The sequence below is a fragment of the Cornus florida genome, unplaced genomic scaffold, assembly GCF_030987335.1.
Source record: "Cornus florida cultivar Cherokee Brave unplaced genomic scaffold, ASM3098733v1 CherokeeBrave_3.0.0_Hap2_Chr05, whole genome shotgun sequence".
In the NCBI taxonomy this organism is placed as follows: domain Eukaryota; kingdom Viridiplantae; phylum Streptophyta; class Magnoliopsida; order Cornales; family Cornaceae; genus Cornus; species Cornus florida.
Window position 1 is genome coordinate 18263470 of NW_026775575.1, and position 26767 is coordinate 18290236.

The following is a 26767-nucleotide window of genomic DNA, read 5'->3' on the forward strand; positions in this document are numbered from 1 at the left end:
TTAAAATTTAGAGCCCGTATTAGGATTCATTGTACTCTATTTACGGTTTGTTAGGGGGAGCTAATGTCAATTATATTCTATAGTCATAGAATGGTTGGCACTAGGAAAAGGATGGGTTCAAGGCGAAAGCGATAAAGACTCAAAGGTGTAGAGGAGTATGTTACCGATTTCGTTGCCAGAAGGCAGAGTTAAGGATTGACGGTTTAGGTTCGTTTGGCGTTACTTTAAAAGTATAAGCCAAGGAAGGATTTAGGTGTGCGTGATAGGTCACTGCATATCGGGACCAATACGACTTCAGTTGATCTCAAAAAGGAGACAAGCAAGGAGTAGGAGCCGAAGAGGATCCTAATGGAGGAGATTTATGTGTATCTAATAGAGAGGGTACTAAATCTTGAAGAGGGATGATTGCGCGAGGTGATCTGAATTGCTAGTAGTATAGTGAATGTTATTAGTAGAATTGGGGTTGATCAATCTACAAATAATTAAATCTTTCTTATCATCTCTAAAAGAGGTATATAAGAAGTATTGTTCAGGAGTTTGGGGATCGGATGTGTTCTTATCAGAACGAAATACATAATTTTTAAATCACATACAAGAGGGCATTGGTATTATGTTGTGACGTTCTAATTCGCTTTATAAAGCTAAGTTAGACAGTTTACATTCCGCATATAAGAAGGATGAGGGTTAAGCACTTGGTATTTGCTTAGGCAAACATTTGTGTTTTTAAACGATATTTTAAAGGATATGTTTCAAGGTTGGATGATTATTTACGAAACTATAAAAGAAAATTTTGAAACAATATAGTAAGGTTGATTTCAAAGGAGACTTTCTTTTCTAGAAATAACGATGTCCTAAGCAAAAGTATATTTTGTTTTATTGTGTTTATCATACGTGTTTTATTTTTTTGTTAATTACTCAAGATTTGGTATGTGGTTTAGTTGGGGACACAAGTGTGTGATCAGCTAACTATTGTTTTAATAACATGGACTAATAGCACTATTTACGCTAGATTTGTGAGCATACGGTCGTAGGATTTGGTAGACACACATAAATCTAGCCAATCTATTGGACCTGGACATGTGTCATTATGGTATGTTTTGGGATGGGATAATTAAACCATCACTACGAGTCAAACAATCTAGAACGATTTGGTTGATATACTTTATGTTAGGTATGGATTCATATCATATTACAACGCCATGATATTGGTGGTTGTTAATGTTTCAGTATGCGTGAGGTAATGGTAAATAAAGATCACTGTAACGCCATGATGATTTATCAGAGGTGCTGGATTTGCTGAACATCTTCTTAAAAATTTTAGAAGTTGTTACCAAATCGGAAGGAAGATTTAGTACTGGATTAAGTACTTATTGGAATGACACCGAGTGAGGATAGGAGACTGAATAAATATTCATCAGTAAATTCTTAATCAAGAATTTATTCAAGAGGGTGTGTCAATAGGAGGAATTTGCCGGTGTTGCACATAGAGGAGGAAACTAAGTCTCTACATTTCCATAAATAATATGGAATTATTTTTTTAGTCACAATTTGCAACAATTAGCTGTTGTAAGGAAATTGATGACTTATGTAGAGGATGGAAAGATTTCATATTCTTTTGAAGTTAGACAAAGAAGTCGGATTGTCATTAACTTGCCTTAAAGAAGCAAGGTGTGTCAAAGACAAGATGGTGAGACCAAATACTTATATAAAGATGAGGTGCATGGTATGTATGGAAAGGTCGTAGCTTGTTGACTTTTGTTGAGTTAAAGTCATAGTTGACTATTGATAAATGGAATTACCGATTGATTTTCAATATCGGCAAGTTTATCACGAATCAGTGGTGGATAGATTTAGTTACAAAATTCACTTTTGAAGATACTCCAATTTAAAAGTTGGGTACATACGAAAGCTGGTAGTACCAGACTAACGGTACTTTCTATAGACAAATTGGATGGAGGATGCACGGACTGAGTTTCATAACTTTTAGTTCTTCATTCTGGTGGAAACATGATGTTTCACGATAGGCAGGAGAATGGACATAGTGATTTATCTCCAAGTCTAATATTTATTAGATAGTAGAAATGGATCATCAAAGATCACTAGATTCTTTGCAGCCATTTCCTATACTAAAGTGGAAATGAGAGAGCATTTTACGGATTTAGTTGCGGGATTTCTGATTTTACACAAGGGTCAGGATTCTGGATGGGATATTGGTTGATTGATACATTAGGTCAACTTGATTCTTGTCTATTTCGAACTGGTAGGACTTTAGTTCATACGAATAGAATGGATCACGAGACGGTTTAGATGGATTACAGTGGTGATTCACACTTTATATCAAGTTCCGTCTGGTGGAAGCAATGATGTAAATGGATGCTCTCAACAAATGATAGAATATTTAAATCTTTCGGTTAGTTGTTTAGTTATTAGATGCATTTATAGCATGTGTAATAATAACATTTGTTATTATTACGGTAGTTGAGAAGGTCAACTTTGAATATTGGAGCTAACCTTGGAGACCGTGTTACCTTACTTAGATGGAATTTAAGGTACTCGAGGAGGATTTCGTAGTTTCTGTAAATAATGATATGAAGGTCGGGCGACTGAGCTAGAAAATTTATAATTTTTCTTGGTGTGATCAAACGGTTAGAAGGTACATCATGACATCAAATGTCAATTTTGGTGAGCAGATACAGATAAGGATGCATATACAATTGCCCTAAGTGTAAAACCTGCTACAAAGGTGGAAAGTTGATCATCGAATATCATGACGGTCGATGGGAAGGATCGACATTGATTTGGAATTTCAATTTTCCATATGGAATCTGAGTGGTGGATTGAGAAAGATCACTTAAGGATATAAATTTGAGTGATACTTACTTTAGAACTTCATAGTAGTTCTATAGTTCAGTGATAGTGGTGTTATAGCATGTGGATGTCCATATTAGTAGATGCAAAGTGCTATTTCGAAGGAGCTTTATGAAGATTTTGGAGCAGCAGCTTTACTTCATATCTATAGACGGAGGAATTAATCAAGAGATTAAATTAGACCATAAAGGATATGTTTGAGGTGTATATTTGCTCGTTCTGTTTTCTATGTAGGAAGAAGGCGATTTTTGGAGAAAGGTAAATTTTACTTATTACATTGACTTTTAGAAGATTGTGTTTCGCAATTGAGGCAGTCGCCTCTGAATTAGCATTACCAAATTATTAGCGCTGGGTGCATAGGAGTTTGTGCATATATTCTATGGCACTTAGAGGTATGTAGATCATTCCTTTGTCGACATGGGAGGATTACATTATTATTTGATACAACCACGCATCGTATGATTATTGTGTTTCTTAAAATATAGGAACCCTGTCTACCACTTGATATATTGGAGTTAAGTGGAGCCCTTATAGTGAGGTTGCGTCTACTTGGGAATAGGAGGATGTTTTTCGCTCACAGTGTCCAAGCATAATGGAAGAAAAATGGAAGGAAGTAAGGGCGAATTCCGAGGACGGAATTCCTTTTGTTAGGGGGGAAGAATGTAATACCCCTAATTTTAAAAAGATAGTCTCGGTATTTATTTATTTATTTTTATTGTATTTTTTTTAATTGTTTAATTGATTATTTGACTAATTGTTTATGTGTTTAATTGAATTAAGTGTTACTTGATTAATTGGCTACTTATTTATGTGTTATTTGTATTTTGTCTAGGTGTTATTTGTATTATTTGTTTAATTAGATTGTGTGCTTAAATAATGTATTTGATTAATATTAATTAATTGTAAATTAAATGATTAAATATTTTATTTTATTTTATTTTATGGTTATGGTTAGTGGTAATGAGCTAACTAATTGGGTCCCATGGACTACTTGGATAGGAGGTTGGATGGGTATGGATAATTACCCATGGATAGTTGTATATGTGTATATATAGATATATATGTATATACATATATATAAAAAGGAAAGTAATTTATTAATATTATAGTAACTTTAGTATTAATAAATAATCTGATGTATATATTTTATATATTTATATAATAAGGATATACATATATTTTATACGTAACATGTTTTAAGTTACCTTTTTAATATTATGGTAACTTTAGTATAAATAAATAATCTGATGTATATATTTTATTTATTTAATGAGGATACAGATAGATTATATACGTAACATGTTTTAAGTTACTTTTTAATATTATGGTAACTTTAGTATAAATAAATAATCTGATGTATATTTTTTATTTATTTAATGAGGATATAAATAGATTATATACGTAACATGTTTTAAGTTACCTTTTAATATTATGGTAACTTTAGTATTACTAAATAATCTAATGTATATATTTTATTTAATTAATAAGGATATACATAGATTATATATGTAACATATTTTAAGTTACCTTTTTAATATTTTTTTTTTTATTTTTCTTTATTAAGTTGACTTGGATTGGGAAAAGGAATATGGTTATTATTTAGTCTATAAATACACAACTATAGGTTGAAAAATGAGTGAAAATATATCACGTAATATATTCTAGAGAGAGAGAGTTAGAGAGAGAAAGAGAAATAGGAAGGAAGGAGGAGAAAACCCTTTAGAGAGAAGATCAAGGAAGAAGAAGTTTAACTTTCAATCCGAAAGTTTAAGGCAAGTTCTTCTTCTATCTCTTTCCCTTTGATTCGTGTTTCTGTACATGCCTAGGAAATTCCGAATTTATTAAACACATAAAATTAAATAATTATGCATGTTTAATTGGGTTAGAATATAGGTTTTATGAAATTGGTTCATATCTGTTCTTGTGTTATGAATTGATAAAATGCATGATTTTAATTTGATTTCTTATGTGAATTTTTACATGTTTAAATTATGTATTTTTCATATCTGTGGAATGATGGAACGTAGAAACATGCCTAAGATTCCTGAACATTAAATAGGGACTAGGTTTGGGTTTTAATAAATTTAAATAGACTCAATCATAATGATGCTTGCTATTTGAATGTTTTAAATAAACGAATGGATTTAATCTTTTAAAATATTTTAACAATTGAGATTAAATGTGTAGGATGAATTGGATATGGAGAATCCTTATTTAACGGTATAATAAAATATCATCATGTATAGGACATATGATATAGGAAGTTTAAAGAAATAATAAGTCATTCTTATTATGTGATAACTTGATATCATATTTATCATAGTTATTTATGGAATGCTTGATATATTTCCTTAATTGTTACATCAATTGTTAGATTGTGTGGTTTAATGCACCGGTATGGGACGGTGGCATTCTATAGATGGATTAACTTATCAGTTAAGTCCTACCTATTTTATATAAGGGAATGAATTAACTAAAATGTTAAGTCCTACTTATATTTAAGTCAGGTCAGCTGAACAAGTTGAATGACTTATGGAGGATTAATTTATTATATAAGGGAATGGATTAACTAAAATGTTAAGTCCTATTTATATTCAAGTCAGGTCAGCTGAACAAGTTGAATGACTTATGGAGGATTAACTTATACTGAATAGGATGGTTACTAGATTATATATATATAAGTATGGTGCCATGATATGAGCTTAAGTCTCAGGATCAGTGGTTAGGGTGCGTATATCGCCAGGGATGTGTAGTTAGATATTGTGTAGTTGTGTACCCTGGTAGGTCTAGGTACCCATGCCCACTATATGTGCGTTTTGCATGTTGCCTACTATTCAGGTTAAGACAACCCTATAGTTTAGTGAGGTTACTTTAGTGTGTATATATATATATATATATATATATATACGGACTACTAGTTACTGTTGGATTGACTAAGATGTATACGTGTATCGGATTTCTGTTTGGACTGTAGTAGTGGAGAACTTGTTTGTGGGCCTGACCCACCATTATTTTTCAGGTGTTCGTCAGGAATAGAGGTTGTTCGTGCTGAGCGGAGATCAGTCTACTGCATTCTTCCGTTGCTACATAGGAGTTCCTTTATGATTCAGTTTCCTGATTTAGACAGTTATTATTGTCATTTGTTTAGTTTAATTTTCTAGGGGTCCACACAGTATGGATTCCCGAGTTGTATTTTGGAGGATCAGTTGTATCAGAAGAGTTTATTAATTAATGGAAATATATTCTGAAGTTTATTATTAGATTATCATTTTAGTTTCTTGTCAGCATTTTATTTATTCTTCTTTATTCTTTTGTACTCTATGTTCATTTATTATCAATTTGTTTTGATATCCTCGGGTATTCGTGCGTGGGCCTGGCCAACCCGCATTCGGAAATCTGGGGGTATCACTTGGGACACATGGCAGCCTAAGAAGCTGGTTAGTCCAATGGAAAGGTACTACGACGTTCCAGTGGAAAGTCTTAGGACACATGGCAGCTAAGGAAGTAAGCGGTTATAAGCGGTTACATGCAAAGTCATGGGACACATGGCAGCCTAGCAAGTAAGTGGTTAGATGCAAAGTCATGTGACACATCCTAGGAAGTGAACGATTGCAAGCGGTTACATACAAAGTCATGGGACACATGGCAGCCTAAGAAGCTGGTCGGTCTAATAAAAAGGTACTACGACGTTCCAGTGGAAATTTTTGGGGCACATGGCAGCCAAGGAAGCAAGCGGTTACATACAAAGTCATGGGACACATGGAAGCTTAGGAACCAAGCGGTTATATGCAAGCTACCATTACTAAATTCTATAAATAGGGCATGATATTGTAACTTAGAAGGCCTGCTCAACGCCAAATACAACATTTCAATACAATTTTACTTTACATTGCAATGCATTTTCAATATAATTAGTCTTAGTCCTGCACTTTACTTTTCATTAGATAATTTTACAGTCTTTCCAATTACTTTCTTAGTTCTTCCTAGCCAGTTAACTATCCCAAAGTCCTTTATCAAAGGCAAAAAGAACCCTGAGGTGTTTATTCCGGACCTTATCACAATCGCCTGGTCCAGCAGTCTTCCTTCTGGAATATTGTTTGGATCTCTCTTTGGAGCTACTGCAGTTCCTGGCACGCCCATCCGATTCCATCAGAACCGACATCATCTTTTTTCAAGCCAAACATAGTGGCATGCCCAGTGGGACAACTGGGAAAAGATTTTTCTTATGGCATATTTGAGCTTTGAACATGAAGAGTACTACCGAAGGGTGGCCGAAGAATGTGAACAATATTTCCGAGCTATGTCGCAGGTGCATACAGGGCAGATGCAATATGAACAATCGATGTCTATTCCAATGGAACAACATGTGCAGAATCCTGTCGTAATTCCTCAACACGTTTGTCATGATGTTTTTACTAACAATTGGCATCATTTTGGGTTTTGTCAGGGTATGACTCAGGCTGGTCAATTAGGTAATCAGCAGTATTTTCTACCCAATACTACTCAACAATCAGCCGTTCCGATGAATAGGCCAAGTACGTTTGTTGAGGGTAGTCCTTCTCATCAGCCTGTGCATTCCATGCCACAGGTGCAGACAGTGCAGGTGCCACCTGCACAACACGGCAAATCTTTTCAAGATCTTGCTTAAATTTTTAGGGAACAGGTTATTGAACTTTCACGGGCCGCTCTAGAAATTCAACTAGATGCATTGTAGGTAAACATGGTTGAATGGGATGACTTTTGTGAATAGTTGCGCCTTGAAAGAGAGTTACGAGAGCAATTACGGAAGCCTTACTTGGTAGAAAGAAGTGGCTCAAAATATCAAGTACAAACCCTTCCACGAGCTCAGAAACAACCACCACCCGTGGTGTCGATTCCACTAGCAGTGAAGTCGATTCCGCCCACTACAACAAATTTGGTCTTTGGTGATAAAAGAGTATATCGCTAAAAGTCCATATTTTGTCGCAAAAAAACTATCGCGACAAAAAATTTTGTTACCAGGTCATCGCTAGAAGCCGGTTACAATATGTTTTTCGTGACAAATTTTGATTTGTCGCTAGAGGTATGATTTATTGTGACAAATAACTTTTCATCACAAAATGAGTAAAAATTGCGACAAAACATTTGTCGTAAAATATTCAAAAATTGTCGCCTTATACCCTCCAAGACTTATGAAATTTGTCGCTTTTCATCACTATTTTGTGACGAAAAGAATTTTTGTCACTATTTGTGTACTTTTTTGTGACAAAAATTGTCGCTATAAGCTGTTTTATTGTGACAAAATGTTTGGTTGCAATAAAAGTTCATGTTGCCACAAAAATATTGTCGCTATAAGCTGTTTTATTGTGGCAAAATTTTTGGTCGCAATAAATATACCATGTTATGACAAAAATATTGTCGTTATAAGCTGTTTTATTGTGACAAAATGTTTTGTCACAATAAACATACCATGTTGCGACAAAAATAGTCCCTATAAGCTATTTTATTGTGACAAAATCTTTTCTCACAATAAATGTTCTATATTGTGACAAAATTATTGTCACTATAAGCTATTTTATTGTAACAAAGTATTTTGTCACAATAAATGTGCCAAATTGCGACAAAATCTTTTGTGATAATATATTTACCATGTTGCGACAAAATTATTGTTACTATAAGCTATTTTCTTGTGACAAAATAACATGTCCTACAACAAATACAATAATATAATTTTGTTTTCACCTATTTGGAACCTGTAACTTAAATTAAAATATTAATAAACTAAAAAATTTAAACTAAGATCCAAGCATCTTGCTCAAAATTAATATATTTGATAATCAATCATAGAATATAAAACACATTCCATTAAGAATTTAGATATTAAAATGTACAAATCATCCAAAATCTAAAATAATAATTCCAGCACATATTAAAATGCTAATATCCAAATCCAATATTACACAATTAATCACATTCACATATCAAAATTTCAATCAATGTGAAACCTGCAAAATAAAATAAAATAAATAAGAAGAAAAAAAATTGAGATTAGAATTTTAAGACTGAAATAAATTTTTTAAAGAGTATTTTAGAAAGCTTGATATCTGGATGAGAACAAGATATTCCTTTAGAATTAAGTGACTTGACTTTTCTTATTATATCAAGCAATTTACACACACACACACAACTTAGTATAATGTATTTAATTTGATAACATATAGACAAATGAAGAGTTGAACAACGAGACTGCATAGTATATATAAGAAATTTTGGCTACCAAATTTATTGCTAATACGTATTCTGTGCCAAATTAACTGCTATGCAAGTCAATAATGCAAGAATTAGAGTTATTATAATATGTGTTGGAGTTATTATGAAGCATTTAGAATCTTTATAGAAGAAGAGGGAATAGTAAGTATTGCAGCTTCCTGTTGTCGAAAATTATCATATATTTATCCTATATATTGGCAATAAAATCTTGTGTTAGAAAAAAAAAAGTAAATTCAAAGGTATTTTTAGTAAACTTTTTCTACATTAATCAATGCATCATAAGAGGATTCAAGTTTGAAGCAATAAAGTCATGAATATATATTAATCGAAGAAATCCAGAATGATACAGATGCAAATTACTGATTCACTCATGGACTCTTTGGCATAGAAGTTGGTTTGTGTGGTCTAGAGTTCGAGGATTGGTGGTGAGAGAACTGAGCAAAGAAGAAACAGATGCAAATTTTCCAGAATTATGCAACAAATGCATTGTTGTCTAATTAATTGAACATTGATATATGACAATTCAATATTTCCTTAATACAAGCTATTAACTTATAATCAATTAATATACGGGTGATCTAATATGGCTATCACGTGTCATGAGTGAAGAGAAAAAATAATCCACAAAGTTAGAAGGTAAATCAGTTCCAATCAATTATAATAGAAATAAATTTTGAGAGAGTGATTGGGTAGTCTCTATGAGAGAGAGAGAGTGTGTGTGTGTGTGGGAGAACACAGAGTGATACGTGTCTGTGCTAGTTGGCGGGCCAAAAAATTTGGCTAGTTTCAAATTCATTTTTATGGCTAAATAAATTTTTAAATAAAATAAATTTGTATATTTATATTATTTGTAATTGTAGAGTAATAATAAAGTAGTAGTATATTTTAAGGGACTCTGATATTCGCACTTCACTTTTCTCCAATTGCACTATATTTACCTTTTTCTTTTAAAGGAAATGACAAGAAAATGGAAATGGGCCCTAAGAAGACAAAGCTCTACAATATTTATTTTTATTTATTTTATTTATTTATTTATTTATTTTTATTATTATTTTTCTATTGCATGGTCACAAGAAACAAAAATTCTTTTTACAGTTAAATCAACAAATCAACATCCATTTCCTATAAGATTAGTGTAATTTAATGTGAAGGGAAACCACATTCCTATTCTTTAAGGGAACCTATATCCCCTTCTGTTTAGGGATCCTATGCATTATTGCAACACATTTACCTCAAAATGCAACAAAGTTACATCACTATATTTGGGGTTTGAGGCAAGGTCTCCTATTAAACCACTTCTTTTTTCTTTTCTTTTTTTCTTTCTTTTTCCATTTTTTTACTTTTATGGATACCTGCTTTGAGCACTGACCGGGAAATTGCATAAACAAATCCATTTACTAAAAATCATGAATGTTAAGTAATTTAAAATGATCATATTGGCCTTGTGTTCTTTTTGTTATTGTTTAGTATATAACTGCCACATTGGAAACTTTTACCCATGGAATCTACATTTGAAATTACTTACCTGAAAGTTACCTCTACCTTTACTTATCAAAAAAAAAAAAAAAAAAAAAATCAGTTACCTGAAAGAAAATAAAAAGTAAAAAAAATCTACATTTGAAATTGATAGCATCTCTAACATGAATACTGAATTGCATGATAAGTTTGCTAACATACCAGCTTAATCGCAACTTCCTCTCCATTCTGTGTATTAACACCTGAACAAATCAACCCACGGAAGCACATTAAAGTTCAGAGAGTTGATTTACAAAAACTATCACAACACCAAAATGATAGCTTCAATAAAGCTAATCTAAAAATTAGCAACATAAACCAACTAAGATTACGAGTTCGGAAGCAGTTTGAACAAACCTAAGACATAAATTCAAATATAAATTGTTCAACACCATTGGTGTGGTGTGACAAAGGAAACATAGCTTCAGAAAAAGAAAAATAGTAATAAATCCAGGTAATATTTCATTCCCCAAAAACAAACACTTCCTCCATTACACTGCACACCATCAAAAACAGAACCACATAAATACCTTCTAGTTGGTACCCCATTTACTCTAGTTTTCAGAACTAGTCCTATAAACTGCCCTACAAATATATATAATTTTAACAGGAATACCAACTATGTAATACAAATATACAATTAGATTGCATTTTCACTACAAAGCCATCAAACAATTATACTACAATCATCTAAAGATAATGAAAAATGAATATCATATTAGATGTAATTGTTCCCTTTCATGTATTAAAATATTTATAAGGATACTAGAAGTAGAGAAATGGTTCATGACTAGTTGCTAATGAATGAACCATCAACTAAAGATCAAGCAAAATAATTAATTAAATCTCACACAACTACGTTCCATTTCATGTATTCATACAAATTTTAGTAAAAATCATATGTGGGGTAATCAATGATCACACTTAAAAGAGCAAAAAAGGTGCAGCAAATCAATCAAAGGTTTAAAATTAGTCGCATTCAATTTAATGGTCCATCCTTCTTTCAAACAAATGATAGCAGAATAAAGTACTAGTGTACCCTAGAAGCCACGAGACACTTGAAACCTCTAAACACTATAAGAAAAACGCAGATCCCTTTTATCACTAATGGACTTGATCTGGTGTTCAAACCCTCCTAAGTAATGACCTCAATTTGAAACCTCCACCTCCAGAGAAACTGTAACATGAAAAGGGAAAAAAATAAAACTACAACCAACAAATCTGAAACTTGATAAGAAAATGCTTTTACATATAACAGCAATCGGCAACGGAAGAATCAAAATTTCATTATAACTGTCTCAGGCATATCAGCATAAGAAACAAAACATTTTATTACAATGCATAAGAAACATAACATTTTAATTTTCCACATACACAATCAACTCTCAGTTGGCCATTAATTCTTCATCAAACTGCTAATTTACAGAAGTGTGGCTTTCTTCAACAGATTGTCGAATTTGGTTCAATTTGAGATGGCTATAGTTTTCTGTTGACAAATAGAAAAATAAAGTGACTTTAATTCTTCCTGAAAATTAAATGAACTACTCATTTTGTAGGTAATACAAGAACCACTCCCAAGCACAAAAACTAAGAAAATTTCTATTAAAAGAACTTGATAACTTCTGATTTAGAAATTATAACACCATAGTAGAGCATGGCTTTGAATAAAAACCCTTAATACATTGAAGGAATAAACATGATAAATTAACACAAAATGTTAAAAAAGAAAATATTATATACACAATTATTGACTCGACTTTGAGAGGGTTTTGCAGAAATCCAAAGTTTTACAGATTCAAAATCAGAACAAAATTTTTCCTAAATTTCCTGTGCATATCAAAACAATATATGTACATACACATATATATGATCCAAAGTTTTACTTCCTTTACAAATTCAGAATACAAAATTTAAAGCACATAAATAGTTTGAGGAACTCAAAATTCTCACCCCCACTGGTCTTTGATTTTGTTGCTGCAACTGAAAGAACCTTTTTCGTCATATTGGAAGGAAGTGGAGGCATATTCAGATTTGTCTGCGTCGGCAACATCCGATACTGCGGAGTACAAATCAACATCATAATCTGACTTGGGTAATTTTCTGTAACTTCCTTTACATCTCTCATCAATCAAAGGGGGGAGCGGCCTTAATTAAATTATAAGAAAATTACAAAAAAAAAAATAAAATGTTAATCCAAACCTTCCAACAACCATAGCTAAGGTTTTGATGTAACTATCGATAATCTGGTCCTTGGAAGTGTCGTCCTCCTCGTGTTTTCCCATCACAACAAGCCAGTGATTAATTGATTTAAAAAAAAAAAAAAAAACCATACATACAAGTTAGTAGTTGCACAGAGAGAGAGGGGGGCAAGCTTGAGAGTTGAGAGACAGCGGTTGAAGCTTGTGAACGGCGAACCCGAACTGGAACAACGGGCGATAGAAACAAAAAGATATGGGTTTTGATTTTTTGAACAATCTGGCATATCAGATATGGGTTGATTATGTAATAGGTTTTGAACTTTTAATTCTTGTAGACAGATAGATAAATTGAAATATATGGGTTTTGAACTTCTGATTCTTGTAGATTTTCTAGTTAGCAGTTACAGAGAGGGGGGGGGGGGGGGGGGGGTTGAGAATGAGAATAGAGATGGAGGCGATTGGGGAGTTGCAGAGAGAGAATGGGGGCAAGTTCAGAGTTGAGATCGAGAATAGAGATGGAGGTGAATGGGGAGGCTGAAGAGAAACCTAGGGCTCGGATGAGATAAAGTTAGAAAAAAAATGAAAAATTAACGAAATAAACTGCACTAAATTTCACACTTACCAGTGCTCTTTTAGAAAACGCTAGCAAATACCATGCTAATTAGTATAAAAATCATATTATTTTCTTTAAATATATCCTTATCTAATAAATAGATAAAATTTTATAGAAATTATTTTATTTTCTTTAAATATGTCCTTGTCTAATTAATTTTCTTTTATTAAAAAATTCATAATAAATAGATAAATACTAATGATATGTGATAGAGTTTTATAGAAAATAAAATAGATAATTTGTGGTAAAGTTTTATATAAATAGGTAACTTGTTGTAGAGTTTTATAGAAACTATTTTATTTTCTTTAAATATATTCTTGTCTAATAAATTGATAAATAGGTAATTTGTGTTAGGGTAGTAATTAATTTGTGGTAGAGTGACGAATGTAGATTTATGGATTATGTCTCAATACTTCAAGTATTCATGAGATATGCACACAATCGCTTGAGAATCAGCCATCGGAAAAAGGGATAGGCTGGTGTTCAGACTATAAAATGCCTCGGACAATGCCAGCAGGCATCTATGACAACGAAAAAACTGCTGACATGTTTATATGCGGGGATTTCTCCTTCCTCCTCCATGGGATCGTGTTTTGTAAAAGATTGCCAGGGTGAGTTTGCTTGGCTTGAAGAAATGAGAGATTTTATATATTTATAGACACTTTGTGCCAAAACAAAGAAAAACCTACAAAGACTAAATTAAATATTATATAGTGATAAGTAAGGTCGAACTACTCTCAAATTAGATTCCGAACATAGATTCAAAACAATTTGATGATTTTTGAATAATGAACTAAAAATAAATAAATAAATAAATAAGACTAAATAATTTGTGATCAAATAATAGAAAAAATCTCAAAGGAAATAATCCACCACCACGGCTTAATATTTAATTTAGTCTTTGGCGACAAAATTTACAATTTTTGTTTCTCTAACTTTACCAACATATACGACATTACAAACCCTAGGCATCTCTTCAGCCTCTGCAATCGCCTCCATTTCTATTCTCGTTCTTAACTCTGAAGTTGCTCTCTCTCTCTGTCCCTGTAACTGCAAACTACAAAATCTACAAGAGGAAAAAAGTGTACCAAATGATTTATAGACAAGATAATAAAAGAATTTACCAAATAATAAAATAAGTTACATTTAAAATAAATCATATAAGTTATCAATTAAAATAAACAAGTTACCTATTAAAATAAAATAGGTAATTATTTAATAAAATAATTTATCAAACAATAAAATAAATTATCAATTAAAATTTAATAGGTAATTGTTTAATTGAAATTCAATTAAGATGTTTCAAATCATTAAATAAATTACCAATTAAAATTAAATTGGTAATTAGACAAGAATTATTAGTATAAATTTTTTTAAATATTTGATAGAACAAATAAAATAATTTTTCTTAAACTCAACACAAATTACCTTTTATTATGAGTTTTTTTTAATAAAAGGAAATCTAATTAGGTAAGAATATATTTAAAGAAAATAAAATAATTTTTTAAAAGAGTTTATATAAAACTCTAACACACATTACATATTTATCTATTTATTATGAGTTTTTAAATAAAATAAAATCTAATTAAACAAGAATTATTAATATAAAAAATATTTATTAATTGATATAAAAAATAAAATAAAATTTCTAAAACTCTACCACAAATTACCTATGAGTTTTTTTAATAAATAAAAATCTAATTATACAAGGACATATTTAAAGAAAATAAATAATTTCTATAAAATTTTATCACAAATTACTTATTTTATTTTCAATAAAACTCTATCACATTAGAAAATGATATATTTAAAGAGTTTCTATAAAACCCTAACACAAATTACCCATTTTATTTTATTTAAAACTCTATCATATATAACCTGTATTTATCTATTTATTATGAGTTTTTTAATAATAAAAAAAAATTAATTAGACAAGGATATATTTAAAGAAAATAAAATAATTTCAATAAACTCTAACACAAATTACCTATTTTATTTTCTATAAAAGTCAATCACAGTCGACAAGGATATATTTAAAGAAAATATATAATAATATAATAATACATATAAATCAATAATAAAAGTGTAAAGAGTTTTTACATTTCGGTATTTATTTTTTAATATAAAAAATTATTAATTAATACAAAAAGATAACTCTATCACATATAACCTCTGGATTTATCTATTTATTATGAGTATTTTAATAAATAAAAATATATAATTAGACAAAGATATATTTAAATAAAATAAAATAATTTCTATAAAACTCTACCATGAATTACATATTTTTTTTCTCTATAAACTCTATCACATTAGACAATGATATATTTAAATAAAATAAAATATAACCTAGGGTTTTTCAAAAAACCACAAACTCCATATAATAAATTTTTATATCAATTTCAATTTAATGCATGATTAGTATAATTGAATTTCTATTTTAAAATTTAATTAAAAATTAATATAATGGAATTTCTATTGTAAATTTAAAATTATATAAATTTCAAATTATCTAATAAAATTAAAATTACAAATTACCTAATAAAATTCAAATCTATACTATTCTATATATATATATGTGTGTGTGTGTGTGTGTGTGTAAATATTACCTAATAAAATTCAAATTACCTTAAAGAATCTATTACTTTGCAAAACTCAAAATCTACCACCAATTTCAGTACTAAAATAAAAAACTATTTCTTAATAAATAAAAAAATAAAATGTAAATATTTCAGTATTAATATAAAACCTGAAAGAATTTTTTACTTTACAAAACTCAAACTCTACCACCAATTTTAAAATATTTTAGTATTTATTTATTAATGTTAAAAAATATTTATTAATTAATATAAAAAGATTTACAAAAAAATTGCAAATTTTTTTTAAGGCTTTTTGTTACAAGTTTCAAATTGCATTTTTTTCTTCTCCCTAATTCATAACAAAAAATTATATATGCATGTGCGTGTGTGTATATATATATGTGTATAAAGTATGTTGCAGTAAGAGGTTTATTCAACTTTGAAGAGTAATAATTAATTTTATTTGCAGCCATAAGGTAACCATAAATAGATTAAAAAAAAAAAAAAAAGTCATTTGTAAAAAAATTGAGGGAGGGGGTCATTGCCGGAATGAAGTCTCAACTTTTAATTATATCTTCACAATTTTTTAAATTTTTTTTGCAAATATTTAATTCATAATAAAATTTTAACATATAAATAACTTGATATAACTATATGAATTTGTATATCTATATTATAACTATAGAAAATAAATAAATTATTTTTAATTCTAAATCTAACATTTAAAAAAATTCACCTAATTAAGAAATTCCTAATAAAAATTGTCATCCAATTCACAATTCATTTAACTCACCATTTGTCCAAAATAACATAAATTTACCAAGATTTGGTTCCATGTATTCCATTACTAGGATATGGTTTTATTTTGGATTATGTGGATGCGCTGGTTAATAAGCTTAGTCTCATCTCTTCATGTTAGGTCATTGAACTATGTAGATGACATACCATTGAAAGATTATGGCAAATAGTTTAATTTTATTGTTATGGATAGGATATGGATTATATATATATATGGATATAAGCCACGATATGAGCTTGAGATCTCAGGATCAGTGGTTAGGATGTAGGCGTATATTGCTAATTGAGATGGGTATATTAACATCTTCGTTCAGAAAATTAACCAACAATATTTAGCCACTATAGAATTATATTACTCCATATTATATGTATAATTTGATACATATACATATATATAACTTAACGGTTTGATTTGGTCGAGTTTGATCTTAAAGGACCTCAAACCTTGAACAAATTGTATTATATATATATATATATATATATATATATATATTCTCTTATTTAAATTTAAATATGAATTATACAAATTATCCCTTAACTTTATTATTAGAATTAATTTATCATTAAAAAAAATTATAACTACCATTTTATAAAATGATTAACTTATTATTAGAACATTGGGGCATTTTTGGTAATTTGTGGTATTAGGCACAAAATATAATTTAAGGGGGTTATTTGTAAATTCAAACATAATTCAGGGAGTTTTTTTGCACCTTACCATATATTTATATAAATACACATATTTTTATATATTAAAAACATACCTTATGGTAAGTTTTAATTTTTCTTATTATTTCCCAAACAAGTATATAGTGACAAAAGGTCAATTTGTGACAAGAATTTACTCTTTTGTTACGAAATATCTTTTGTCGCTAAAAGATAGAATTTGGCGATAAATAATTTGTCACTAAAAATCTATCAATGGCGACAAAGACAATTTTGTTCACTAGAGTGTAGTTTTTTGGGACAAAAATTCATCGTCGCTAAATGATAATAATTAGTGACAATATGTTGTCACTAAAAGTCTATTAATTGTGACAAAGAGTTTTGTCACAATAACTCACTCTGTTGCGACAATGCATTATTTGTCACTCGAAGGTTGTTTGTAGTGACAACAATTTTTGTCATTAAAATACCATCAATTGTGACAAAGCTATATTTGTCACAATAACTCAATCTTTTGCGATAATGCATCATTTGTGTAATGACCCAGTCATTTCCTTCCTTTTCTTTTTCCTCAGAATTTTACGGATAAATTTTTTTCGTTGAAATTTCCTTTTGAGTTCAGTTTCTCGTCGCTTAGCGTCGTCTCGAGTGCTCGGAAATGGTTTTTGAGACTCTTTCCTTTGAATTGACAATTTCCTTTGAGGACCGAGTCATTTTCACATTTTTCGTTTTTCGACACTATTCACTTTTTGTCCTTTTCCCTGTTTTGTTTTTTTCCCTATTTTGTCTTTTCCCCGTTTGTCACTTTGTTGGCGTAATCTCACTCTTTGTGTTTGGAGTTGGTTTTTGACTTCACGTATCTTCATTCTAAGTGGTTTCCACGAAATACGTATCTTTACTTTTGCAAGAAAGTACTCTGGTTGCTCCCGGTGTCCATAGGGGCATGGATGCAAAGTTCTTTGGAATTATTTTCTTTTCTTGGGGTGTCTTTCGTAAATATCTTTTGAAGATATTTTATTTTAGGGGTTTTTAAGAAAATATTTTTGGAAGATATTTTCATTCTGGGCTATTAGTACAGTTTTCACTTTTTGGAGGGGCTATTATGCAATTAATGAAAGTTATTGCAAAATTGCCTCATATTGATCCTGGATCCTCATACAGGATTCATCTTCACTTTTTGTCGAGTCTTGTACTCATGGAATTTCCTTCTGGTCATTTTTCTCCAGTTTTAAAGTTTCTGGCCCTAGTTGCCGCCGAACTTGTTAGAGGCATATCTCTCTGTTCGGAACTCGGTTTTTGACGTTGTTTCTTCCGTTATTCATATTTTCTTATTTTGGGCTGCCACCCTTCTTGTTTCATTTAAACCTTCTTCCCTTTGTCAAAAAGTCAAAGTACCTTCACGTTTTGTGTTCGTCTTGACCACGTGCATCTTTCCCCCTTATTAGAACCCCTTTTTGGCCAAATTTTGAGTTCGGGTTTGAAGTCAAGTTGTGATTTTGATGGGGCTTCTTGTGGGTTCATGTAGATCGTGTTGTCCCCGACAAAACCCTTCGGTATCGTCGGATTCGGAGCACTTTTTTTTTCGGTGGGTTTTTGAGATTTTCATCTCAAATTGAGGTAGGGGATGTCTTAGGTTTATATTATTGTTGTATTAATTATTTTATAAGCATATACAACATGTGAGCATGCCTTGTTCAAGTTTTTAGAATTTAATTTATTTATTTTCTTTATTTTGGATTTAATTCTAATGATGATATATAGTTTAGAATTAAATTGTGGCATGCTAGTAAATTAGGTCTTGGTGAGTTGTGTAACATATATTAAATTTGGAGCATTTGAGTAAGAATTGTAAAACTTATTTAATATTTATCTTTTGTGAAAGATTAAATTACATAATTGAAACAAGTATGAAATCAACTTGTATTGTGATATTAAAGTAGGCCTTGGTGAGTTCTTTAACATATATTAAATTAAGGACATTTGGATATGTTTGAAAATCTAGAGAAAAATTAATTAATGAGGTTAATTAATTTTATTTTAAGTGTGTTGGTCACTTAAATTGATATTGGAGATAATAGGTTGATAATCCCTTGAAATGTAGTCTGTTTAATCACATTGTGAGTATGTTACTAATTTGATGTAGAATTAGTACTTGAGACATCTTGAAATGGTAATTGGGTTTAGCATGATATAGAATATCATTGACTTGCATAACTTGTTTAGATATATCTTGTGTAGGTGTATAGCTTGTTAGAATATTACAATTATTTATTTTGGAAGCTAGTTACTAAATTGGGACTTATTTAGTATTTGTGGCTTAGTGTGGTAATGCGGTTCAATTGTTGTAAAATATTCTTGTTTTGGTGTATAAATTGCATATTGGAGGCTTGACATGTCATATGCTATCTATACTTGAATTCTAGGACATGATTTGTGTGGATTCAACCTTCTTTGTGCATGGAAGATGGTTTTATGTATTAGTGGATTTGGTATAAGTTTGGTCTAACTTATTGATTTTTGTATAAGTTTTGCACTTATTGATTTTGGAAAACTTGTAAGGACATATTTCACGTGATGGCTAGGGTTTGGCTCTAGTACGGAGACAAGAGTCTTCTAACGCATAAGTGCGCACTAGGTAGTACCTTGTGGGTCGTAATTGCCCGGAATAACTTATGTATATGCGCACTAGGTAGTGCCTTGTGGGTTGTAATTACCCGGAAACACTTGCTTGGTCTAGTGACCACATGTCCCAGTCTTTCTACTTTGATTTCGCATTCAATTTCAAGTTGTTAATCATGGATTACTTGTAACTTGAGAATTGGTGCTTGCCTATGTATTTTGATCTCATTTAGTATACTTGAAATTGTATACTTGAACTTGTATCCTTGTGGTGTATCTAAACTCTATCTAGTGTATTTACGCTTAGTATGCTTGTCTTGTGTGTGCGGATTTCATTTTTGTATACTTGTGCTATGTATACTTGTCTTGTGCGTATGTGTTTAGCTTAGTATACTTGTGTTTATATACTTGATTTATGAGTACTCTATACATATATCTTATACTTGTATATGTATGCTAGATATTGGTTATCCCGTTTAACATGATTTAGTAGACTTGTGAGCACGTGTACTTGAATGTCGTGTATCATGTTTTAATACCATTTAGTGTACTTGAGCATGTATACTTGTATGCCGTAGTTCATTTCAATTGCATGACCAGCTTAGGATGATCTCTGAGTCTCACTTTAACATAGACGTTAGGTGGCATGGGCCCTTTTAACATGTTTCACCTTAAGGTGATAGAATTGTAAAATGCTAGGTCGATGCATGCTCATCTCCTACGAGTAGCTTTATGTTACTCACCCACGTAGTGGAGACATTTTTCAGATACCGGGATCAAGATTTGGGATTCACATCAAGCTTGGATGATTTGTAGACTTGAAGTTCTCATTTTTTGTAAATGTTGGCTTGAAATGCCATTTATAGCTTTATATGTCAAAATGTGTACATAAGTACACTCTTTACAATGTATTTGACATATATGAGATGAGGCCATAGGCCAATGACATCTAATTTGTATCCTATGTAACTTTTAATTTCATAAAATATTATGAAAATATTGAAAAATGCCGAGTCATTGCTTCACTATGCTTGCATCGGGTATGGGAATTCCATTTTTATTCTTTTATAGGGTCTTATAAATCATGTTTGAAGTGTGGCCAAGGGCTAAACGGTAATTTGAAATCATTTGTTAATTTTGGTTTTCAAATTTCCCTTTTCTTGTTCATTTTTGCCTTTTTGCCCGTTGGGGGGTCGGATTTTGCATCGCTGGTATTTTTAAGCCATGGACCATTATAGCATGTCCTAATAGGTAAGTTACGTTTGCGTGCATGGTCGTTTCTGGGCAAACCTTCTTCTTTGGTGAAATGAGTCTCCTATGGACTCATTTTGAAACTTTGTTGCATAATCTGATCTGGGGGCTTTCTAGACTTGTCACATCAGTTTCATTTTCTTCTTTCGATATGGTCGCTTAGAAAAGGTGATTTTAGGGGGGGTTTCTTCTTCATGTTTTTCCAGAAAATGTCGTCTTGGTACCGGAAATCCCTCGCAAAGTTCAGTTTTCAGTTTTGCAATGTAGCAGCTTTTTCACCCTCACTACCAGATTTCGTGGAGGGGCATTTTGGACATTTTACAATGAGTTTTTTTTTTTTCATTTTCTCTCACTTGCCCGGGTAGAAAATTTGATTTCGGGAGGGGTTTTTTTTTCGTGTTTTTCCAGAAAAATTCATCTTCTAGCCCGTTTTTGCTCTCAGTTGTGGGCAGATTCTGAAAACAAATCTTGTAGCAGCTTTTTGGACTTTCTTGATCTATGCTGATCTAAGGGGCATTTTAGGGATTTTACAGTGTGTTTTTTTTGTTTCCTTTTGCGAGGCCGGGTAGAAAACGTGATTTTAAGGGGGGTTTCTTATTCGTGTTTTTCCAGAAAAACTCATTCTAGGGTCTGTTTTTAGCCTCAATTCTGAGAAAAAAATCAAATGTTGCTTGCTATAAAAACACTATTCCTGCCCAGATTTCTTACCCGGAAAATAAGTTGATTTTTTTGAAACTTTGAGGCTTCAAATTTTCATCATCCGGACTCCAAATCAAGTGATTTTTGAGTCTAAGTTTATTAGTTTTTGCTGGTCTATATAACGGTATACACGGTTGCATCAAATTATATCTTAAAAGACCATTTTACCCCTTGTAAAGTACCCTCGCCGCATTGACTTCAAACCTAAAAGTTTGATTTTATGAAACTTTGGAGTTTCATATTTTCTTCATCCGCACTCCGAATCAAGTGATTCTTCAGTCCGTCTTGATTAGTTTTTTATTGTCCTTCCAGCGATGTGCTCGGTGGTACCTGAGTCCACAATTTTCAGAAATGACTATTTTGCCCTTGGGGGCTTATTTGTCATAATTTTGGTCTTTTGCTTCCGCATTAGTTCTCATTGAGTTCCACGACCTCATGGAAGGTCACTTTAACTTCTTAGAGTCTTGTTTTCTGTTATCGCTTCCGCATTTCGGATCCGTTATCGGGTTAAACTACGATTCATCACAGGACGCACTGGCTTGAAAAACCAGGGCCGTCACAATTTGCCACTAGAAGGTTGTTTGTAGCGACAACAATTTTTGTTGTTAAAATGCCATTAATTGTGACAAAGCTATATTTGTGACAATAACTCAATCTTTGGCGACAAAGCATCATTTGTCATTAGAAGGTCGTTTGTAGTGACAACAATTTTTGTCGTTAAAATGCCATCAATTGTGACAAAGCTATATTTGTCACTAAAATCTAGTTAATCACGACAAAGTTATATTTGTCACTATATTGTAATTAGTTGCGACAATATATTTGTCACTAAAATCAATTTTGTCGTCATACTTTTTCCCGCCATATGGCCGGACGTGAGGAAATGCCCGAGGTAGATATTACGATAACTTTTTATGACAAATTTGGTTTTTCTCGATTAAAGTTAGTTTAAGGCGATAAAGTTACTTTTTGTCACAAAAGGTCATTTTATTGCGACAAATTCATTTTGTCGCTATAGTTTTTGTCGCCAAAGACCAAATTTGTTGTAGTGGCCACCAGTGAAGTCCATTCCACCACCACTTCCATCGCAGATGTAGGTTCCACCTAAGGTGCAGAACCCTTTAGCAACAGTGAAGTCGATTCCACCAGCAGTAGCTGAACTACTTCCATCACAGGTGCAGGTTCCAACTGAGGTGTAGAACCTTCCATCAACAGTAGCTCAACCACTTCCATCGCAGGTGTAGGTTTCACTTGAGGTGCAGAACCCTCCATTAGTAGCAGTTCAAAAAGTTCAATTTTAGGTTTAACAGAATGTTCCACTTTTGAACATTCACTAGCCTATAAGCACACCACCAAGGCCACTTATGGCCTTTCCAATGGCATTCGAAATTGAACGCCCTCCAAGGAAACCTCCCGATCAAGGAGTAAATCCAATTCGCCAAAGGAGTATTCCTTTGGTAGACCCAAACCCAATTCTAGTGGTGTTTGGGGGGCATCCAATGACCAACCTACCTAAAGCTTGACCGAAAAATACAAGCCAACTTACTGACTTCTACCAGCAAGACTGTGGCTTGGCCATGAGGAAGGTTGACAAACCTTTCCATAGGAAGCCGTTATCACTTCTTCCATTGGAAGAAGATTTTCCATAGTCAGATTTTCCTTCGGGAACGGCACATACTTCTCAATCGTTGTATATTCTTCCACTTGAAGAATATAACGGTCATAGTATTTTTCTTCCAATTTTGAAAAAAAATGTTACTATTTTATTTGTCCCAAATTTACATCTTGTGATTTTTAGGGGGCAAAACTTGGCCAATCAACTATATATTTGGCCTGAAGATGTACAAATTCATCCTTATCATAAACCTCCAGCCCTCGGGGGCAACGAAATTGGATGTGAGGCTTCAAATCTTCGTTGCGTTAATTAAGTAAGCTGTTTAAAAGTTTTCGGCGCAATGGTACATTCCGGCTGAAAAGTTTTACTTGTTCAATTCCTTAACAATAGGAATATCACATGGCAAATTCTCACTCACATCTAAAATTTGATATGCCTTTCAATTCTTCAAAGAATATTAGGCACATCAAATTTGAGGGGGCAATGTTTACACCCTTATTTTCCACTTTCCAGTAGCAAATTACCCTGGTCGATTTCAATGGAAAGGTACTACCACATTCCAGTGGAAAGTGTTGGGACACATGGCAGCCAAGGAAGCAAACGGTTACAAGTGGTTACATGCAAAGTCATGGGACACATGGCAGCCTAGGAAGTGAGTGGTTACAAGTGATTATATGCAAAGTCATGGGACACATGGCAGCCTAGTAAGTGAGTGGTTACAAGCGGTTACATGTAAAGTCATGGGACACATGGCAGCCTAGGAAGTTGGTCGATTCCAATGGAAAGTTACTACGACATTCCAGTGGAAAGTCTTGGGACACATGACAGCTAAGGAAGCAAGCGGTTACATGCAAAGTCATGGGACACATGACAGCCTAGGAAGTAAGTGGTTACAAGTGGTTACATGCAAAGTCATGGGACACATCCTAGGAAGTGAGCGGTTACAAGCGGTTACATGCAAAGTCATGGGACACATGGCATCCTAAGAAGCTGGTCGGTCCAATGGAAAGGTATTACGACGTTCCAGTGAAAAGTCTTGGGACACATGGCAGCCAAGGAAGCAAGCAGTTACATGCAAAGTCATGGGACACATGGAAGCTTAGGAAGCAAGCGGTTACACGCAAGCTACCATTACTAAATTCTATAAATAGGGCATGATATTGTAACTTAGAAGGCTTGCTCAATGCCAAACACAACATTTCAATACAATTTTACTTTACATTGCAATGCACTTTCAATATGAGTAGTCTTAGTCCTGCTCTTTACTTTTCATTAGATAATTCATTTACTTTCATAGGTAATTTTACAGTTCATCCTAACCAGTTAACAATCCCGAAATCCTTTATCAAAGGCAAAAAGAATCCAGAGGTGTTCATTCCAGACCTCTTCACAATCGCCTGGTCTCATAGTCTTCCTTCTGGAATATTGTTTGGATCTCTCGTTGGAACTACTGTAGTTCCTGGCACGCCCATCCGGTTTCATCGGAATCGACACCAGCCTTTTTCAGGCCAAACAATGTGATCACCTATTCTTGCATAGGAGACTAAGATTAGTGAGGTATACTCTTGCAGCTTGTGATACTGTCTTGTGAACAATAATTATTATAATAGTATTTAAAAATTGACCTTGTTAACTTAACGCAAAAAGAAAAAATGATTGTGGACCGTTTAAATATAATTATAAGTATTGCCCAAACTTGGATCATCTATGATCAAATCTTGTTTTCTTCCATTTTTTCCATAATTATTTTTTGACAAGTACCGTTGTTCCATTTTAAGTGTGTTTCTTTTCTTTAGTCTTCCAGCTTAATTTGTTAACTGCTCATATATATATGTTTTTCTTTTTCTTTGTTTTTCTACTTGAGGTTTCTTTCTCTTCCTTGAACTTAAGATATCTTGTACTTCAAACATATTGGGAAGCGGAAGAAACACTCAAACATAAAAAACTTACTAGAATGACAGCTTAACATCAGAAGTTACATATACACTTACTCGAAGAGAAAGTCTAGTTCGATCTCATTGTGTGCATGCGTAGAGCAGTATGAAATGCAAACTCTGAAGAAATTTAATTAGGAAATGTAATAAAATGAAAGAAATCGTAAGCATTCAAGGAATGGAGATAAAAAGTAGGTAGAGGATAGGGATGGGTGTATCTAGTTTCCTTAGATACATTGGATTGTATTTTTTGGTTTGTATGCATAATGCTATCGTAATTAACTTATTATTGTAAAAAAAAAAAAACTAATCATCATAATAACCCAGGCATTTCATAAACTCGGAAAAATTGAATGCATGAGTGACATGTCCTAACATTTGCCCCTATACTCTTGCCTAATTTCATTGTGAAAGCTTTTGAAGCTAGAATTTTATCTAAATTTTGATTTCAAATCAAGAGATTCGTACTGGTAAAGGTTAAGGCTTCCTAATGATGTAAGAGTCCTTATGTTGTAGTAGTTGTTGCATGTATTATTGTACTAATAATGAATATAATTTATGGCAATAATTTAATTAAACTTCAGCTGCTAATCTGAAATTTTCTTTATTAGTGAAATTTCAGATGTTGATTAAAAGACAATATTTTACGTGTGATGATTCTGAATATATAAAATTTTTGGGTTGTCGATCGAGCATTGAAATTGAAATTATGGTAACTTGCTGCTAATAAATTTCTAAATGCAATGCTCACCTTCCTCTACGTTGTCTCAACATCCACACAATTTGTCGTTGTAACAGTAGGAGTTCATTTTGCTTAAAATTGCATTTGAATGACTGTTTCTAGCAATCAAAGTTAGTGAGTTGTTTAATTAAGATTAGTGACGAATATAATCCAGAAAACCCCTTTTTTTTTTTTTTTTTTTTTTTTTTTTGAGTGGAGAAATATATATTAATAGGAAGGAAAAAAACAGGGGGGAACAAACAGAAAGACAACGGAACAGATTAGTCAATGTTCCATGAAGCAAGAAAACCACTACTAATCGAGGTTTTTTTGGGACTAAATAAAACGCAGTCTGAAAAGTTGATACAAAATCTTTGGGTTATCGATACACTATGGAACTTGTTGATAAATTTCTTAATACAATGCTCACCTTGTTGGACTT

At 32.1% G+C, this 26767-nt stretch overlaps 1 long non-coding RNA gene across 1 annotated transcript; it reads right to left on the reverse strand.

The window, feature by feature from the left end:
* Nucleotides 1–8691: 8691 nt before the first annotated feature.
* LOC132306158 (uncharacterized) lies at nucleotides 8692–13391 on the reverse strand. The gene is made up of 4 exons (XR_009481840.1): nucleotides 12832–13391; nucleotides 12583–12688; nucleotides 10795–10835; nucleotides 8692–8852 (listed from the first exon to the last, which is right to left on the reverse strand). It is a non-coding gene; the product is annotated as an uncharacterized LOC132306158 (long non-coding RNA).
* Between the last annotated feature and the right edge of the window lie 13376 nt (nucleotides 13392–26767).